Genomic DNA, 16,814 nt, shown 5'->3' with positions numbered 1-16,814 from the left:
AGTATACCTTGAGTCTCTTACCTTCTTTTTATGTTATTATTTTTTACTAACTAACGAGTGTTGTCTTTACTAAAGAAGAAAGCAAAAGATTGTTTTTAATTCTAACTTACAGGGCAATTCATCCACTCCCACCCACACCCCCCTCTTGCTGGCCTCATCGGGATCAACAATAAGTGTCAAACTTGATAGTCAATTACCTCAGATGGGTGGTTGTAGTATCTCTGTATTTCTCCCTTAGTTACACCCAAATGTCATGAGCAATAGGATGTTGCTCACATTCATTGATGATATCATCAATCACAGAGCTAACCAAAATAGCATGAGCATTGAAATCTTTCTTTTCCATGCCTGGTAAACTTCTTGATCTCTCCTCTCCAGAGCATTGTTACCCACACCGGGATCCTGCATGATTTGGTTGATACTTTCTAAGGCATCTTGCTCATCAAGGACATACAAAATCTTATGGCGCCAAGTATCATAGTTGTCACCATTCAATTTGTCACCTTTGTTAAGATCAACAATGATAGATTTTGATGTCATGGACTATATATTTTAGAGGTGATAACACATGTTAATGTTCATTAAATGTACACATTAGTGTTTGTATTTGTAATTAACATCTATAATGATTTAACATAAGACTGAGACCCGAAAGTTCACTAAGTTTCCATCATCATCTACAATCCTAATGTTGCATCATCATAAATTTAATTTCAAAAATTACAAATAAAAAAAATATCAATTAATTTTAAGTGAGAACCACTCAAATTCTTCTAGCCTAAAACTCCCACATTGGAATATCTCAATAAATTTCAAATAAACATATGTAGACAAACATGTATTAAAATAAACTAACATAAAAGTTTACAATTCATGCTTGTATTAAAAAACAAATAAAACATAAACTACATTACATATGTCACATTATATTCATATGAAAACTGCGAAATAAACATACATAATAATTGGTAATCGTCCTAATAAAAATCTAATTTCTTTTCATTATACATACGAGTTATCATTTTGGTCATTCCTTTTGAGAGCATGCCTAATGGAGCGAACTTCAAGATATGAGTACCAGAAGAATTTATCATCAAAGATAATGACTTCTTCATCACGAGTTCAATCTCTTTCCTCGATCTCATAATCAACGATGACTTTATTGCATCAAGGCAGATCATCGATCCCCTTTTGTTAAGTTTTCATCAATTATACTCTTCCAACGTCTAGGCAGAGAATCTCTTAGAATTCGAATATATCATCATGTTAAAAATAATGACCCAAATGCACAAGATATAAACGTTTCTCGTCCCAAACTTTAACACTACAACAAAAACTGCAAACGACAACGGATATTATCCGTTGTCGTAGGGTCAAAAACCCGTTGTAACTGAGGGTGTTGTAGAATGTATTGCCCTACGACAACGGTTTTGAAACCGTTGTCTTTGTAGACATTTGACAACGGTTTTTATCCGTTGTTGTTTATATGCTCAAAATTTGGCTACGAAGGATACGACAACGTTTTAAAACCGTTGTGGTAGATAATTTCAACAACAGAAATAAACCGTTGTGGTAGACTTTTTTTACAACAGATATAAACTGTTGTGGTAGATAATATTTGACTCGTTTTATTTTTTTACAACATTTTTAATATATTTTATAACGGATAAAACCGTTGTCTTTTATCACTTTTTACAAAAAAATTCCGTTGTGATTTACCTAGTTTTTACAACATTTTTAACTGTTGTCTTTAATGTTCATTAATATCAAACAACTAATCTTATTTTAATATAAGCAAACCACCAATACAAAACTAAATATTTACTAGATTAAATCCAAAATAAACATCCATATATAATTCATCTTGTAGCCACATATATTACAAAAATATACAAAATAAGTTGTTACTCATCAAAATACACATGTTTTCCATTACTGTTCTCCATATACATTAAATCACATGTTTTCCATTTGTTGTTCTCCATATGACTTTTAATTTACAAATTAGCAAGGCAAGCTACATCCTAACAAAGCTCACTCCTTGTATAAAAAATCTCAAGCCTCACGAATTGGCCGAGTTACGTATCTGCAAGAGGAAAATTAAACAAAACTTATCAATTCCAGTTTAGATTTATTCATATAAATCTACATAAAATACAAGCAATATAACCAACTTATAGTCTAAGAAATAAAACTTATGCAATACAAGAAATTTCAGGATTTCACATAGCTCTAATATAAAGCAATTCCATGACGACACTCAATTCCAGAATTCCAGAATTTTGATTTAGATTTATTCATATAAATCTACATAAAATACAAACAATATAACCAACTTATAGTCTTAGAATTTAACTTATGCAATACAAACTTATGCAATACAAGCAATTCCAGGATAAAAGAAACAAATCAACTATTCAAATGTCTATTTAGGATGCAGATTGGCACCATATTCAACTACACAAGCAAGTCTATTCATGTCAGAGATTGCGATCATACTCATGTTGAACACTATATCAAGTCTAAGTAACATAGACATGGAACAGTTGCAGCACTGGCACCATATTCAACTACACAAGCATTATCATACTAGAGATTTGAATGAACATTAGTTATCAAATTTCGTAAACAGTAAGCAGTAGAGTACTAGCCTTGTATGTTAAACTTGTTGAATGTACAATATCTCATAAGAAAGTTTACCTTTAATGCTATCACAATAATCACATCAGAGAGAATACACAAATCAATGAACTGATCCATAGTGAGTCTTAGCTCTTCAAGAACCTGAAAAATAAGGATGAGGATAAATACAGTAATTCAATTAGCAATAAGCAGAATAATTCCATCACAAAGATTTTTTTGGAACTAGGATCCATTAAATGACGGAGAAATTCTAGCACACTAAAGTGTCCCAATAAAAGTACTTGTTATGCATAAGCAATGACCTCAATTGTTGTGTTAAGATCGTTAGTTGCATCTTCCCTCTTTGAATATCTAAAGAATAAAATAAGCTTAAAGATTATCATTATCTTGCAAAAAAAAAAAGGAGGGGAACAATGACAAAAATGTAAAGACTAGCTTTTTGGCAAGTTCTTGTTTCTTCAGCTCTGGAGATTGACCGTCAAATACATATCTGGCATCAAAAAAATGATAATAAAATATTGTGGCTGAATGAGAAATAAAATGATATTTAGACATGCAAATGGACTTACATTGGCTCGATACATGCTTCTAATAATCTGATAATTCGATTGAACATCCCTTGCAAATGACTTATTGGCCATACAAAATGTCAAGAGTTAGAAGAAGAAATAAAGAAGTCCAAGTCAAGCATAAATTTTTCTCAAAATTAGAGCACTTTAACATTTATCATCAACAACAAGATGGAATAGAAGTGTAAGATCACCTTGTAACTTCGCCAGTCTGGTTAGTAAGAGTGTTCATGCCAGTTCTTCCGACAACGATCTGACAACTTTCACTAACCAAACAAGACCAATTTTCTTTGTCTACAAGTCGGTTGAGAAAGAAATGACTTTGAACTCATTGTTTTCACAAGCTCTACTATAAATTGTGTTCATCATACAAGCTTTCTTCTAGAAGCGCAGGAGATGGATATGGCAAACAAACTAATTAAATTGTTCTAGCCCATGGCAATGACAGACTAAACCATTAGAAGTTTGTAGGATTATCAGTTGCTTCACTCAAACCAATTCTAACTCTCAGGCAACAGTATTCAACTATATTCCTCGATGATAAATATGGCTAACACAGTTCCCAAGAAAAAATATTTTCCAGATTCATACAAAGTCAACTCACATGAATAAAGTCTAATTGTAAATTACCATCATGGCATACACAAGGACTATAGAACATAAACCAAAAAAGAAAACTAGTTTACCTGAGCATCGTACAAAAACTAGAGTAGCAAATACAACAGAGATGCCAAAGATGGAGTCAGAGAATCCCCTACACAGTTAAGTTAGTACACTTCAATTACAAGACCTTGAAGGGAATAACAATAACTACACACTGGGGAATTTCATCAAACAATTTTACATGCCTACCTCTCCAGCCCAAGCAAAGTAGCCACAGCAGTAACGACCTAGAAAAATCCAAGCATAATTGATTAAAATTCCATAGTTCAACCTCACAAATTGCAAAATAAGGGGAAAATAGAGAAGCGACGGCCTAAAAAAAAAGAAACGCTTCTGGCAGAGGAATGAGTAGACGGCATGCCTCCCGTCCGAACTGCCGCCCTGAAGTCATGTAGTGTGTGTATCGATTACATGGAAACTAGCCAGCATTGTAAATTGTGAAGTCCGGAGTACTGAAATCCTCTAATTCTTCTGGCGTAGGACGGATGCACCTGCGATCCTTCCAATTATTTCATGCAAAAGAGAGTTTTTCTTCTTCTAGTTTACATGCTTTCCCTTGACATTAAGGAGAGAAAGAGGAGATAGTTAGCTCACTAACACTAATATATGCATATGCATGATCCAGCGTGCTACTAACACAACTATGATTCACTACTAGAGATCAACAGAACCAACGCAAAGATGACTTATCTGGATAACTGTCGAACTGTAGAGTTGAAGAGCATCTGTAGCATTCTTATTAGTAGTATTTTTCACTTACATGTTGTGCATGAACAGGGAATGATAGGCCCTTGCAGAGACAATTTGAACTTTGATTCGATGCTCGGGATCCCAGTTGAGGAATTGGTCATTCACAAATACCTTGTATCATTCAGATGGCATATTAGGATCTATGAGGAATTACATCAAACACTTGATGTGCATGTGTACCTTATCCAAAGAGGTGAGGTGTTAATAGATCAAACTTCAAATAACTTCCTCCCTCAGATGAAGATGAAATAGTTACTTATGGAATTACAAAATTAACCAAAAAGCAGAACTGAAACCCCAAAACTAGACAACAGAACGACAGCAAAACAATTTAAAGGAAAACTGAATTCAACCAGAAGTAAAATAGTTGTAGATTTTGAAAACTCATCATGGCATCCTCTATCTGCCCTTTTGTATCCGGTTACTTCCTTTGAGAACTTACAAGGGAAATCAGTAAAACATATTTTTTGTATCACCAAACTTCACAACATGATATTTCATATCTACATTCATGTATGTACCAACAATATGGTATAGGGCCAAAATGCACATACCTGATGAAGTACGATTGGTTTGTTGGCGAAATCAACCAATGGCTTTGGGAAACTTAGTGTCAAAGGATGGAGGCGAGTGCCAAATCCCCCAACAAGGATGAGTGCTTTCATGGTATATAATTGCTTTACTTCTATAAATCAGGTGGAAGATCTGAAGACCAAGCAACAAACCAAATTTGTTAAGCCTTTTATATATGATGAATCTTAAGTTAATCACAGAGAACACAAAACTAAGTTCGCCAGATCTGTCACAAGAAAAGAAGACAAAAGCTAAAGACTTTCAGCATTTAGCATTAAAATCTAATTCTGGAACTCCATAAATCACCCGGAAAAGATCAAGAACTCACCGCAATTCAAAGCGATAGCCAGCGAGAAAAGAACAAATGAAATACAATAGAAGAAGAGGTTCGAGATCTCACCAAAAAAAGATATTTTTTATTTCGGGATTCGACGAGATTCCTAGACAAAAAGAGCCGATCTTGCCCGTGAGAAAGAGGAGAAGAGGAAGATCACGACGATCTTCGAAGCCCACCTATGACCACCAAAGAAGATCAACGACAAAATCGTTCTTTTTCTCCTAGCAGAAAACAAGAGTAAATGCAAAAATCTCTCGGAAACAGAATCTTGACATGGAATCGGGGAAGCGGAACCTAAAGTGATCATCTTCGAAGCGCCAACCAATCTAGAAGAAGCTTCCTCCGCCGCTCCCCTGCGAAACTCCACACAAACCACACTGCCTTCACCAGCGGCGCGCTGTCGTCGTGGCAGATCCCGTTCTCCGGTTTCTCCCTCCCGTGCGTCTGGATCTTCGGCAGCCCATTGGAGAACGCCGCCGCTCACCAGGAAATGAGAAGGAGCACAACGTCGTATAAGGAGAGGGAAAGATAAATGGCTTAGGTTTGGGAACGCGAAAACACGGCGCCGAAAAGAAAACAGCGAGGGAAAGGAAAACAACGAAGGGGGGAAATGACCAAATTCAACTACAACGGTTTTTTGAAAACTGTTGTCGTAGCCGCTAAAAACGCGGATAAAGACAACGGTTTATAAAACCGTTGTAAAAAGTGTTGTCGTTTTAAAAAAAAGTCGCTCAATGACAACAGTTTTGCTAAAACCGTTGTCTTTTATATTTAATGGGGAGTTCAAAGACAACGGTTTTGGCAAAAACCGTTGTCTTTGAGCAAATACGCAACGCTTTCTCTTAAAACCGTTGTCGTAGGGGTGTTGTCGTTTGCAGTTTTTGTTGTAGTGTAAGATGTTGAGGTAGGGTGTGCATGTAATCCATTTTATAATACTTAAATATATGCAACTTTGCTATTAGTTCCTTGGCCATATCTATACCATAAGAGAAAAAAATATTAGATTGGACATAAAACTAATCATAATATTTTACATTCAAGCTGATAATTTTAAAGTATCACAACAATCTCTCATTCTCAATCTTATTAGCTAATTTTCTTTAGATATTCAACACATAAAACTCTTATTATGGATCACATTAATCGTGACACGAAAAAAATGTTATTCATAATTGTATTAAACACTCACAAACTCATCAAACTCATCTCAGAATCCGGTTACGAAATACACAGTCCAACTATATTATTTTTGAAAAAACTTTTAAACACTAAGTTCATGGTTTAAAGTGTCGTGCCGAAACTATCGAAACAGGTGAAACATCTCATTCCGCACGGCGACCGGTACTCGCACGACCCCAGCACCAGACCCACGATAGGTGCGACGTATTGCGCAACCCCGTAGTCACAGCAGAAGGGTCGCTCGACCCTGCAACAGTAGCGAAGAGGTCGCATAACCCTTCTGTTGCAGTCATGGAGGCATCGTGCGACCCTGCGGTCACTGCAAAGGGGTCACATGACCAACGTGGTCGCCCCGAAGGAGTCATGCAATCCCCACGGCCATGGCTGGTCACACAACCCTGCGACAGTAGCGAAGTCGTGCGGGCTCGCGAGTGGTGTCGGATTTCAATTTTTTTTAAATTAAACTTAGGTTAATTTTTTTAATCAACTCCTAGTTACGGTGGAGATAATCTAAAGAGACTTTATTAAACCTTAATAAAATTATCTAATCAATTTTATATTTCATTTATTTTAATTTAAAAATTATAATAAATTTTTTATTTATTTATTTATCTATTTTCATATCTTTTTCTTTTTTGAAAGATTATTTTTTATCTTGTTTATTTTTTAAGTATTTATGTTAAATATTTTAGTTTTTAATTAATATATTTTATATTTAAAAAATATCGAAACTATATCGGTACGGTACGATACGATACCGAAACCGTATCGTTCCAATTCATGATCGAAATCTCAACACGGATCGAAATTTTAAACCTCGACTAAGTCATCAATTTTCTCAAAAATATTATTGGACTGATCATACATCATCGTTCTTATAATTATAAAATATTCCGTGTTGGCTCTGGGACGGGTTGGCGGGGGCTAATAGATTAAACCCCTGTTCAATCGATCGGTTGATCGATTAGTCTCCCTTTGACTTGCTTAAACTAAGTCTAGGGCCCCCAATTCTAACATTTGGTCAACAGCGATCTGTTGGAACATCATACATAGCATCCGGTCAACCTTGACTTGCTAGGACTCCTTCACTAAGTATCCGATCAATCCCTTTGATCCACTTGGACTTTTCTTCTCGTGCCAAATGTTCGGTCAACCTTGACCCACTTGGACTTACCGTCTCATGCCAAGTGTCTAGTCCTTCATGACCGACTTGGACTTCCTTCCACTAGATGTCCGGTCATCCTTGACCCATCTGGATTTCCTTGTGCTACGTATCTAGTCAACCCTTTGCCCTACTTGGACTTCTCACACCAGGTGTCTGGTCAACCTTGACCCACCTAGATTTCCACGTGTCTGGCTTCACTCATCAGGTCTTTCCACTGCCCAGCTTCACTCATCAGGACTTCTACCTGTCTGGCTTCACTCGCTAGGACTTTCACCTAGATTCACCCATTGAGATTTTCCAACTACCTAGCTTCACATATATGCATTAATCATACTCACATCTCCTATACCATGTTGAATCGTGTATGAATCAAAACATTTGTACAATTGTCTAGGAGATTATTTCAATTCATAGAGTGATTTCTTCAAGTTACAAACCAACCGCTCTTGTCCAAGCTGACTAAATCCCTCAAGTTGTGACATAAAAATCTACTCCTCCAAATTTTCATGACGAAATGCTATTTTCACATCCATTTGATTTAGTTGTAAATCATGATGTGCCACCAAAACTAACATAACTCTAATTGACGTATATCTTACTGCTGGAGAGAAAATTTCTTCATAGTCAATCCATTTTCTCTGTGAATACCCCTTTACTACCAACCGAACCTTGAACTTCACTTCTTCTGTCACGCCCCAGAGGAGTCCCTGTCCGAGAAAATTTCGGCAGCATCTCCCTTGTACGGTGGACAATCTGAAACTTTTCTACATCCTCATATACCTCAGCCACAGGCGGCTGGAATAATAAAAAACAATAAAATACAACCGCACATACATTCACGCAGTAATATATAATCAAACAAAGCAGTAATACTCTGACTCGAAAACCACCCAACTCAACTACACTCGTAAAATACAAATCCGACAAACTTACCTCTTCTACCGTCCAGGCAGGCATGTAGTAAAACATATCGAATAAAAATCCATCGACACATAAAATTCACACCAGATCCATAGTATAAAAAATCCATAATATCAAAAACAGAATAAGTCTGAACATAGACTAAATAAGAAGAAAACCAAAAGATTACTAAGCCCTCGTGGTCAGCAGGGGATTAGCAACTGGAACTCTCTCCTGACAGCATCAACCTGAAAAATAACAACAATGGAGGCGGGGTGAGTCCAACACTCAGCAGGTACAACTGATATACAAAGTAAGGAAATAACACCTAGCACTAATCATGCGTACAGTCTCCTGATGTAAGAAAGATAAAAATGCATCTGAAGTAAACAGGAGAGAAACTGTACTAACCAGGACCTGGGTATAAGAACAAACAGTCCGAGTGATATAGAAATCCTGTATGCATGTCAAACATAAGTATCCAAACAATATGCAGCATATAAATGCAACAAACACAAACACAAGCAATAAATGCATCATGCATATGATGCCAATGATGCATCCTGGTCACCCCTGACGCCAGTCGATCATCTCACACAATAGAGAGGCCGAGTGGGTAGGGCTGTGACAACCGTGCACTCTGTCGTCACTACTCCTGATGAGTGACCGAGTGGACGAGATGCTGTCGGAGTACACCTATCCTCCTACCCCAAATCATAAATGGGGGAGCGCAATGCTCTCAACTCCCGGTACACGATGACGGGGAGGAATACCTGCCGGATAACACGTTGTGTCACACTACCCATGAGCGGACCAACGGTGCCTAACAGAGTCCCTGCTGCAACACACTCTGCCTGAATCGACCACTAACCCATGAGTGGTGGTATGTGCAGATCCATGTAATTGGCGATGTGCTCAACAATAATGGAGTGAACTATCGCACAGCATGCAATCATGCAAATGGAGCATGACACTAACCACAAGATATCCTGACCTAATCCATATATATATAAGTGCATCATAGGTCAACGAATCAAATCAAATCAAAGGTACACAAGGTATAAAACCTAGGTCCTGAACATGGTGAAGCATGGTATATCACTACCCCTATAAGCATGTATCAACAGGTAAGGAATACATGAGATGTAAAACAAACAATCAAACAATCATGTAGCAATTATCGTGTAGTGATTAACCGGAACAAATAAGAAACATAATTAATGCAACTTTTTATATTCACTACTATGTATATCAAATGACATAAGTCAAAAGTACCCGCCTCCGATAAGAAAAGTCCAAATCTGACTCCGAGATACTCGTCTCGCGTCAAAGTCCTGTGATATCAAACATACATTTTTATTTAGCTACAAATTAAACGAATAGCTAAATAAAAATCCTTAAGAACATTTTTAGGGAAAAACCCTAAACCATAATCTCGACCTTCTTAAATTAAATCCAACAATTAACTAGGGTAAATTTCCTTTAACCCTAACCATAATATTAGATTAAAAGTCTAAAGCTAATCCAATCTACCTATTCCAAACATAAACATAATCAATCTACTAATTCCCAACATAACCAAATCAATATACACGAAGCTCAAAAACCCAAAACCTTACCTCAATATCCCAGTCGGGGACATTGATCTACTGCCAAAAGTAGTGGCTGCTGGACCAAAGAGCAGCCCACAACACCCCAATTTCCAGATTCACCAAAACAGCACAACCTACTGCAATTATTGGATCGAAATGAATCAAAAGGTCAACCACAAACAAACCAGACCAACAATTAATCAAAATCCTTGCACCTACAGAATTTCCAACCAAACTAAATCTCACCGGGGACTTGATCAATGGCAGAGGGCACTAGGGCAAAGGATCTTGTCGGCTGCCGGCGCTCGGAAGAGGAGAAGAAGACTTGGTTCGGAGCTAGGGCACGGCAAAGTAGAGGAGGTCGGCGCTGGGGTCGAAGACGGCGGCGTCGACAGGCACAATGGTGGTGGCAGCCGGCGCTAGAGCAGAAGGAAGGCCGACGGTAACTCGTCGGACCAGAGGAAGGGAGGAGAAGTCGCCGGTCGGCCGGGGCTGGCTAGGGCACAGAGGAGAGTCGGTGAGGAAGAAGGCGTCGGCTCTGTGCAGTGGCGCTTGGCGTCACGGCGGCAGTGAGGAGGGGGCGTCGGCACCTAGGGCTCGGCGATTAGGGCAAGGAGGAGAGCAGGTGTGCGCGCGAGGGAGATGAGGAGAAAGAAGAAAAGGAGGTGGCCGAGGGGTTTAAAGCTTCGGCGAGGAAGAAACCGCCGGGCCGGCAGTTAGGGCTCGGCGTCGGGCTTCGACACGCGCGGGGGGAAAAAATGTCTGGAGGAAAGGCACGGGTTGCGGGAGGGAAAAAGAAAACGGGAAATAAAAATAAGGAAAAAGAAAAAGAATTAAATATATAAACTTTTCCTCACTTAAATGGGGTAGCCTAAACAGGCTTTTCCGGACCCCGTTTTTATCCCCGTCAACTCGTCCGTACGAGCTCCGAAAAATTCCCGAAAAATTACCAAAAATTCCGGAAAATTCCCTTATTAAGATTCGCCTATTTTCCGGTATTTTACATTCTCCCCCACTAATAAAAATTTGGTCCCCAAATTTCATTATCTACCATCAGCAAGTACTAACAACAGACAGAAAGTATAAATGCTGAACGGTAAACTGAACCACATACCTCAAGTGAAAAGATGGGGATATCGAGCTCGGATAGTATCCTCGAGCTCCCAGGTAGCCTCCTCATCCGAATGATGTTGCCATCCGACTTTAACTAGCCGGATAGTCTTGTTCCGCAACTGACACTCTTTCCTGTCAAGAATCCGTACCGGAACCTCCTCATAAGTGACGTCAGGCTGAACTGGAACTGAGACATCGTCGGGTCAGGTACGTATCTCCTCAGCATAGACACGTGGAATACATCGTGTACTCCTGCCAGGGACGGTGGTAGTGTCAGTCGGTAAGCTACCGCTCCGATCCTCTCCAAGATCTCGAAAGGGCTAATGTACAGCGGAACTAGCTTACCTCTGAGGCCAAATCTCTTCACCCTTTCGTGGGTGAAACTCACAGAAATACATGGTCGCAAATGGAGAACTCTAAGAGTCTCCGACTCCGGTCAGCATAACTCTTCTGGTGGTCCTACGCCTCTGACATCCTCCGTCTGATAGTACGGACCAACTCTGCCTCACACTGAGCTCGATGAGGTCCCAACAATTTGGGCCTCCCCAACCTCATCCCAGAGGGTGAGTGTCCGACAAGGCCTACCACACAACTCTTCAAACGGTGTCATCTGGATAGCCAAATGCAAACTGTTGTTGTAGGCGAATTCTACCACGAGCAAATGATCCTCCCAACTGCCCCCAAAATTCAATACACAAGACCTCAACAAGTCCTCTAGAGTCTAAATGGTCCACTCTATTGTCCATCTGTCTGCAGATGGAAAGTTGTACTGAAACAGAGCTGTGTGCCCCAAGGCCTGCTGCAAACTTTGTCAAAAATGAGACGTGAACCGTGGATCTCTATCCGAAATAATAGTCAACGGGAACCACATGATCTGATAATCCCCCGGTAAAACAGATCTACCAATCGATCCAGGAAATCAGTCTTCCGGATCGCTAATGAGTGCGCGGATTTGGTTAATCAATCAACGATTACCCAAATCGCGTCATGACCTCGTCGTGTCCTCTGCAAACCTACCACAAAGTCTATAGTAATGTGTTCTCATTTCCACTCAGGAATAGAAATCTGTTGAAGTAAGCCGGCAGGTCTCTGATGCTCGGCCTTCACTTGCTGACAGACAAGACATCTTGCTACAAAATCCGCGATGTCTTCCTTCAGGTCGTTCCACCAATAAAAACACCTCAATTCTTGGTACATACGGGTACCGCCTAGGTGGACAGCAAATCATGAGCGATGAGCCTCCGGAAGTAACTCCTATAAGACCGGATGAGACTGAAAATCTACCTCGGAAGTGTATAACACCCTCCTCGTCTCGTGTGAACTCGGTCTGCTGCCCGGAAGCTATCTGGCTACAAATAAATTGCAAATACTGATCAGTAGCCTAGGCTCTCGTATCCTCGTCCTGATCAACGACTGAGCAACCATGGTAACCAGAGTACCCTGCTCTGTCTGTCCTTACCCGTCAAGGCCCAAATCGGAGGAACCTTAAATCAAGTCTGTGACCACAACTCGGTGGCAAGCTAAAATCCCTCCGGACTTCCTGCTAAGCGCATCGGCAACCACATTAGCTCTCCCTGGGTGATAGCTAATGGTACAATCATAATCCTTCAGGAACTCCATCCATCTCCTCTGTCGGAGATTAAGTTCCTTCTAAGTAAACAGATATTTGAGACTCTTATGGTCAGTGAGAATCTCAAATGTAACGCTATATAAATAATGTCGCTAAATCTTCATGGCAAAAATAATGGTGACTTGCTCCAGATCGTGTACAGGGTAGATCTTCTCATGCTCCTTCAACCGACGAGAAGCATAGGATACTACCATATCGTGCTGTATCAGAACAGCGCTCAAACCCTGAATAGATGCGTCGGTGTAGAGAACATATTCGTCCTCTCCAGAAGGTAAAAATTCAAAATCGGAGCCGACACTAGTCTCCGCTTCAGCTCCTAGAAGCTGGTCTTGTCATCTTCAGTCCAAGTGAACTTCACGCCTTTCCAGGTCAGGCATGTCAGTGACATAGCTATCCGAGAGAAACCCTCAACGTATCTCCGGAAATATCGAGCCAAACAAAGAAAGTTGCGAGCCTCTTCTATAGACTCCGTCTACTTCCAACGGTAACAACCTCGATCTCCTGTGGAACCACGGTATATTCCTACTGGTGACCGTGTGTCTCAAACATCTCACAGAAGACAATCAAAATACACACTACTGATCTTCACATCTAGACGTTTCATCGAAACATCTCTAGAACTATGCAAAGATGATGTGTGTGATACACCTCAGATCAGGAATAAAACACCACGTCGTCAATAACGATAACGAATTTTGATCCAATATCCTAGGGATACCCAAATCATCTAGTCCATGAAAACATCTAAGGCTCCGCTAGCTCTAATGGTAAAACCAATACACATAATGTCCGTATCGCAGACATTCCCAATCCATAAGATCCTCGACAATAAACATATCTGATCACCAACGATATAAATCACCTAAGCATAGATCCTCCCGTGTGAGAGCAACGCTCCATCACAGAAAATACCACATATGGGGGAGCAACGCTCTACCACAAGAAATCCTCAATATGTAGGAGTAACACTCCACTACAAATAATCCATAACATGTATCTGCAATAGATATGGGAGCAATGCTTCGCTACAAGCAATCTGAAATATGTATATATGGGAGCTCCGCTCCACCACAAACGATCCATAAGTGTCCAAGGCACATAACTATCCAACTAAAGGCTGCACGAGATCACTCGACCACATATCACTGTGGGCAGCCAAAGGTATAAACAACCTAGTAAACAAATCAAATCCATAGTCAACTCTATCATCATCCTAGTGGGTTGGTCACCCACTAATAAGAGAATTAGTTGACAGGGTTATACAACCAATAACATAATGTAGACACTCAGCATTCTACATTCAACATAGGTAGAATCATCATGATGCTACCCACCATACACCTGGCACACATGCACACACAACATATGTATGATCGACATAATTCTCCAATTAGTACACACCAAACATACTCACAACATAGGCATAAATCATCGTGCTACCTCCAACAATGTATACCAAACCCGTGTGCATATATCAACATAGGTATAATCGACAATACACCTCAAACAACCTCACATGGCATATATACACCTATGCCAAGAGTATAATCAACGTAATACTTCCAACAAATCATAATCGACACAAATATACTCTCAGAACAATCATATAATAAACAAGATACCTCAAATATTACACCGAACACATCTGCACATATCACAACTCAGATTGAATCGATAAGATACATCCAATAAAACACTCAAACATATGTGCACATTCAACAACATAGTTTTTAATTGACAAATACCTCCAATAAACAATCAGACATGTATGTCTAACCACTCGAGTATAATCTACTAGAAAACCCACAATAATCATATGTATAAATGTGTACAACCCAAAAGATAAAGTCAGATTTCAAGAACATCAAGACACTCTCATTTTTATCCTCAAAAATATCAGCCTACATAATATCAGATGAATCAGTCTCTACTCCCCATGAGAGCAAGTTAACATTCAAAATATCAAATCATTATTTATCCACATAGTCCAATATCAGAGGAAGTAAACATCAATTTTATCATCCTGTTAACTAACCACAACTAACCAGATTTATTAAAATCTCATAGGCACTCTAAACCATAAACTCTCTAGCACCCGATTATAATCTGATCACCAACTATAATCATCAAACCAGTGAATATCATAATTGACACTCACTATGTCACCATCAACGACAACCCAAATAATAGATCATCAAAATAATTATCCACTAATAGATCATCAAAACAAATATCTAGTAATAGATCATCAGACAACCACATAACATTTACTCTCATAAATCATTAGAAATCAACATATCACAATATCTTATCTCACAATATCCCTCAACCTCAAACCATTCTCAACAATGATCAAACATGATAACTCCCCAAATGACCAATTTTCATTGTATCGGGTATCCTAATATCCAAAAGATATGAGTGTAAAAAAAAAACTCTACTGGCTAAGTCAACAGGAATATATAGGTATCATCCATTACCCAGCTAACAATAGCAAAGGCTGGTATGTTCCTCCATCTCCTAACCAACTAGCAGTAACAAAAGCTAAAACTACTGGTGGTAAGATATATAAAATCACCAGAGACTATAATCCTTGATCTCTATTAGGGTCGAGCAAGATCAGTGGCTAACCCATCACATGTAATATGGGCTACAGCAACCAGACAGGTACTAAAGATAAAGTACTAATACATGTCATAACTATCATAAAATAAACATCATACCTATATGTCGTCTGGAGATGTTCGATCGCTGTCCAGTCCCCAACTTCTGACCCCAAAATTCCGAACATGAAAATCACCAGAAATCCATATAAATCTGAAACGGAAATCCATAACATATACATAATGAAAAATCCGTGCAATCCAAAATAACTACCCAGTTTGACTCGCAAACTTAGGCCAACCCAAATATCCAGAACACTAAAAGCAGGTGACATAACCCGCTCTGATACCAATAAATTGGTATCAGTTAAATCCCAAACATCCGTAATACGAAAAACAACAAGTATCGCCAACCTTGGCGCTCTGATACCAATAATAGATTGGTATCAGGTTATCCCAAATATCCAAAATACGTAAACAAAGAATCGCAAAACCTGGCTCTGATACCAAATAATAGATTGTCACGCCCCAGAGGAGTCCCTGTCCAAGAAAATTTCGGCAGCATCTCCCTTGTACGGTGGACAATCTGAAACTTTTCTACATCCTCATAAACCTCAGCCACAGGCGGCTGGAATAATAAAAAAAAAATAAAATACAACCGCACATACATCCACGCAGTTATATATAATCAAACAAAGCAGTAATACTCTGACTCGAAAACCACCCTAATCAACTACACTCATAAAACACAAATCCGACAAACTTACCTCTTCTGCCGTCCAGGCAGGCATGTAGTAAAACATATCGAATAAAAATCCATCGACACATAAAATTCACACCAGATCTATAGTATCAAAAATCCATAATATCAAAAATAGAATAAGTCTGAACATAGACTAAATAAGAAGAAAACCAAAATATTACTAAGCCCTCGTGGTCAGCAGGGGACTAGCAACTGGAACTCTCTCCTGACAGCATCAACCTGAAAAATAACAACAATGGAGGCGGGGTGAGTCCAACACTCAACAGGTACAACTGATATACAAAGTAAGGAAATAACACCTAGCACTAATCATGCGTACAGTCTCCTGATGTAA

The 16,814-nt window shown here is 39.2% G+C and overlaps 1 long non-coding RNA gene across 1 annotated transcript; it reads right to left on the bottom strand.

The window, feature by feature from the left end:
* Window positions 1-4,327: 4,327 nt before the first annotated feature.
* Window positions 4,328-4,818, bottom strand: LOC122000411. The gene is made up of 3 exons (XR_006117119.1): window positions 4,806-4,818; window positions 4,636-4,736; window positions 4,328-4,366 (listed from the first exon to the last, which is right to left on the bottom strand). It is a non-coding gene; the product is annotated as an uncharacterized LOC122000411 (long non-coding RNA).
* Window positions 4,819-16,814: the final 11,996 nt, after the last annotated feature.

The sequence above is a fragment of the Zingiber officinale genome, chromosome 7A, assembly GCF_018446385.1.
Source record: "Zingiber officinale cultivar Zhangliang chromosome 7A, Zo_v1.1, whole genome shotgun sequence".
Classification (NCBI taxonomy): domain Eukaryota; kingdom Viridiplantae; phylum Streptophyta; class Magnoliopsida; order Zingiberales; family Zingiberaceae; genus Zingiber; species Zingiber officinale.
This window is presented reverse-complemented; position numbering and strand designations above follow the sequence as displayed.